The sequence below is a fragment of the Puntigrus tetrazona genome, chromosome 20 (genome assembly GCF_018831695.1).
Source record: "Puntigrus tetrazona isolate hp1 chromosome 20, ASM1883169v1, whole genome shotgun sequence".
Classification (NCBI taxonomy): domain Eukaryota; kingdom Metazoa; phylum Chordata; class Actinopteri; order Cypriniformes; family Cyprinidae; genus Puntigrus; species Puntigrus tetrazona.
In genome coordinates, this window is record NC_056718.1 from 26,589,786 (window position 1) to 26,594,785 (window position 5,000).

At 39.3% G+C, this 5,000-nt stretch overlaps 1 pseudogene; it reads right to left on the reverse strand.

Annotated features, from left to right (window-relative positions):
* Nucleotides 1-95: 95 nt before the first annotated feature.
* Nucleotides 96-4,311, reverse strand: LOC122325530 (annotated as a pseudogene).
* Nucleotides 4,312-5,000: the final 689 nt, after the last annotated feature.

A 5,000-nucleotide genomic window follows, 5' to 3' on the forward strand; every position in this document is an offset into this window, starting at 1 on the left:
AAAAATTCTGGTACAGTACACAAAGAAAAACATGTACTCGTTAATGATCACTTAGATTGCTTTTACAAAATAATAAATTAACAGTGTAGAGTTATTTATAAATTAAAACTCTTTAGTCGCACTTCCTCCATTCTAGAGCTGTCGTCGTCGCCTCCAGAACTGGCAGCATGTCTTCGGCGCGGTTGAGAAATGTCTTCACAGCGGAGTCGTCATCTATGCCTGAAAGAAGAGATTAAACACAATTAAGTCATTTTTCCAATGATGTTCCATTTGTGATTTACACCCTTAAAAATAAAGGCTATGGAATAGTCCTGTTTTGGTCCCCATAATGTTTTAATTGAAAATTTAAAAAAAGGAAAATGCAGAAGATTTGCCTAACTATAACTAATCTTTGGTGCATTAGAAAGGTTCTGTGGATATTAAAGGTTCTTCGTGGAACCATAGATGCCAATAATGTACTTTGATTTTGGGAATGTAGTGGTGGACTAATACGCTTTTAGTGGATAATTCCAAAAAGAAACTATTTTTATTAGCGTTGAATAACATTTTAATGATTTAAAGAAACTTTTTATTCTAATAAAATAATGGAGTTACCACACGATACTGCTCCTTTACGGAGTCATCAAAGCAAATGACTTTTATTTTTAATAAATTATGAATAAATAATGGTGGATCGAAAGCCATATGTTTAAGTAGATGATTCTAAAACAATTTTTATTGCAGCCAAAAACATTTATCAATCTAAATAACCTATTTCATTAATAAAACCTTAGTGTAACGGCATGGAGGTTCTTCACGGAGCTCTGTGCCAACAATGACCTCAGTGCAGAGTGGATCACAGTCTTTATAGATAATTTAAAAGAACCACGTTAAATGGTTTGTGCAAGAAAATGGGAATTCATCTTAAGAAACTTTTTTACATTAAAAAGTTGGCATTTATTAAGTGAAGGTTCTTGAATAAAGCCACACAAATCTTTATTTGGTGGACTGATATGTTTTAGTGGATAATTCTAAAAGAACCATTTCATGTGTGAAGACAATTTTAATGATCTAAAGAAACTTTTTCCACCCCATTATATATTGGAAAGGTTCATTGATGTTAAAGGTTCTAGATGCAAATGATGAGCTTTAGTGGTTGACTGATTTTGATGGACGTTTTTAATTTTGGATCAGTAAATCATTAATAATGATTCAGAATTGTGATATATCAAGCCTTTGGTGTTTAAAGGCATATGTTTTTAGGTCATCCAACTGACGAGCTCCGAGTTTGATCATCCTGTAGATGCGTTAGCGCAGGCTTGTGGGTCTTCAGGGTGAATCCAGAGGAGCAGGGCGTTTCGAATGGCAAGATCACCAAGTCCTTCACTGCCTTGTCGCTCTTGTCAGCTTCCGCTTTCTCTGAGGGTCTCGACTTGGCGGATGGGCGGTTGATTTCCAGGTGCTTTAAGTGGGTCAGTGTAGCCCATGGTGAGTTGTCCCCAAGGCCTGAGACTTCCATGATCTCTCTCCATGTTGGCCGCCCAGCCGTATGTGCCTCTTCTCGTGACGATGCAGCAGGGCTGAAGAAAACCAGGTGCCTGGAGACGGTGACCTGGTTTGAATACACTTAATTCTTAATGGTTCTAAGATTGTCACTTCAAAATCAAAGTTCAGCATGCTAACGGCTCATACCTTCTCAATCTTTTGTCTGGTGATGCCTTTCATGATCTTATTATGTTCTCGTTATTTGTCTTCAGTTCTTCCTGCTTCTTCTTCTCCTCCTCATCCCTCGGGCAGCTCCAGACCCTCCTTGCCCGGTCACCGAACTCAGGTTTTTGCCAATGTATGCCTTCCAGCTGCTGGGATTTGTATTCGTCGATGGGCTTCCGATCATGTAGATCACCTCCAGACCAGCTTTGCGCGGACGCTCCACTTAAAGCAGAGTTGGCGCCAAATTGGGATCTCTTGGTCTGCGCCTGGAGAGAAGTATGCAAGAGCAAGGTCTGTAAGTAAACTTTATCTGTGCGTTAAATAACGTTAAAAATTAGTGAACCAACTACTAATCCAGTGATGTAGTAGATGTGCTTCTGACTGTCCGGTCCTCTGCGCAGAGAGACATAGTCTCTGAGTGGACACCATCTCCGCCTCCAGAAGCCGGATGTGTGCAATAAGCCCTAGCAGTTCTAGAGAGTTTTCGGGTGTTCTGAGAGTCTTCGTGGATGCCCAGCTACACTGTGGGAAAAGCCATTTTAGCTTCAATGGTGTCTCATCTACGATTTAAGAAACTATCCAAAAAAGCACACACACCTTGATGTTCTTGGAGAACTGCTCGTGATAACTTCCTTGTAGTTCTCTTTGTCCTCGGAGAGTTCGTTGAAGAGCTCCAGGCACTTCTTGACTGAGGTTCTGCGATGACCTTCTGTGATCTGCTCTCGCTGAAGCATCTCTCTGCTGAGATGCTGAGGTGCTGCAGATCTCGAGTCCACCACGCCTCGATGAAGTCTGGGACAGTGTTTAACTCGTTAACATCCGAACTCTCAGGTCACATCAAATCAGATGCATAATTTCCTAAGAATTGCTCGCAAATGAGGTGTGACCTACTGAGTGTATTCTGAATGAGCTCCTCACAGTTGTCCATGATAAAGACTCCCGCGCATTTATTAACTTTTAATGTTGTTTCTTCTTCTTGTTCTCTAAAAGGTCAAAGAGGTTCTCTCTGGGTACAAATAATAAAGCGCTGAACTCCAGTTGGCCTCAACTGATAATGCTGCTGCAACAAGAAGACGATCAGTGGATTAAAAACAAGAAAATAAAGTGTTTAAAGTTATTGACATTATGGTTTAAAAGTAAATTGATGGAGGTTTAACAAAAGTAATACTTGGTGGTTTAAAGTAAGATGATTACGGTTCAACAACAAGACAATTGGTAAGCATGAATGTTGGAGGTTTGAAATAAAAGACATTGTTGGTTTAACTTAAAGAATATTGTGTTTAAAAACAAGTAAGAATATGGTTTAAAAATAAGGTGGTTTGTGGTTTTAAAATCGTACGACTGATGGTTTAAAAACTAGGTTTTAAATCAAAAATTGATGGCTTAATCATCCTGGTCTGCTCAATAAGAACTCCATCCATTTTTGACCCAATGTTCCTACCAACCTTAACAGCCAGGTGGTCCTCCCGTCGCAAGCAAGTTCAGACCTTTGCAGAACTCTCCGCACTCCTCGCTAGTGATGTCATCAGGTTATTTAGTCCAGATGGGCTTGGTCTTGCTGAGCTCCTGAGCATCGATGTACTTTTCTCTTCACCTTCTTCTTCCCTCTGTTCTGACTGTCTTTGTGTCTTCATCTTCATCGGCGCCAACCTCAATCTCAGTTTGTCTTTCTCTTCGCTGCCGCCACCTCCTCCTCCTCTTTCTCCTTCTTCCAGGTCAACTTTCTCTCTGTTTCTCAATCTGCAAGATAAGAACGGATGCTTTATTTGTTTGAGTCCGGAGCAACCAAGCTTTGCAGTTCTGGCACTTTCAAAGTACAAACACTTACGAAGAGCGAATGGGGTAACCGATGTGAACTGGAGAGTGCTTCTTCTCAATGACTTCCTTGACGCTACTTCTCTCAATATATCTTAGATTGATCCTCTTGAGGTGGAGAATGACCTTTGGTGCCACGTCCATGGATGGCCTGCACCTAAAGAACGATATGTCGAGTTCCGTAATTTTTAGACTTTAAAAACTACAACAAAACATTTGGGAGGGCCTGGCGTCAGAGTCTGCTTCACTGTGAAGGAACTACCAGCGCAGACTCTCCTGATGTATTGGTTGTCATCGTTGTGTCGGTGATGACTGCTACTGCCACCAGGTAGGCCGAATAGAAGCCTACCCGGAACTGACCGATCAAGTGGAAATGTCCGCCCGCTCGCAGAGCTTCCATGAAGGCCTTGGTGCCGGATCGCGATGGTGCCCAGGCGTTGTTGATGAGGTCCGCTGGTCATGCCAATGCCGTGTCCACGATGGTCAGTGTGCGCAATTTCGATCAGGGGTGAGTTCATCTGTCCTTGCATGAGTTTAGTTTGCTGGGTCTGCCAAGTTCCTCGTGATCTGATCTTGTCCAGTGCCTGTTTGAAGATATGCGCTGAGTTATTAGAAATAAATGCTGGCGCCAGAACGGAGAATGCAATTGATTGACTTTACATCTGAAGAGTTGAGATGAGCTCCCCGAGGAAGATCTTGTTGAATAGAAAGTGCTGATGATCAGAGACCATTGAGCGATCTCAGCCTGAAGGCGAAGGTCTCGACGCCTTCCTCCATCATCACGGGCTGTGCGGCATTCTCAGGCATCTGCAGAAAGATACATTCAAGAATTATAAATAATGATTCCGCAATATAAAGCATTAATATATGCCATTCGATTTATTTAATTTAAAATACATTGTGTGTACTTGAATAATTTACTAAGTATATATGTTGGAATGAATCTATTTTTATATTCCCTTTGATGCTAAAATATTTGTGTATATAATTATTTATGTGGTAAAATATTTTACCAGTATGCTCTTCCATTTCTTATCATATAAATCGCTCAAAATTTTATATATTTATATATTTTATATATTTATATATAAATGTACTTTTCTTAGATGTCTATGTTCTTTTGTATTGTTGAGATAGTGTTTTAGCTTAAATTTTTTATGTGCTTTTGTGTTTATTCGGGTTAAAATTTTAGAATTTATTTGTAAATTTGTGTTAGTAGTTTTAAATATGCCTATTTTTTAGCTCTACATTGTAGAGCCTAATAATAATACTAAGTCAAACTAAATGTTCCTCGAAAATCCAGTTGAAATAAGTTTTTTTTATATTTTATTTTTTAATTAATTTCTATTTTTTTACATTTAACAGATTTAATTTTATAATAATAATCTTTTCAAAATAAAGTATTTATTCTCACTAAACATAAACGCATTTAACCAAGAATCTTTAATGATATCTGAAAATGGATAAATGCAATAAATGAATAATCAGCAACGCGA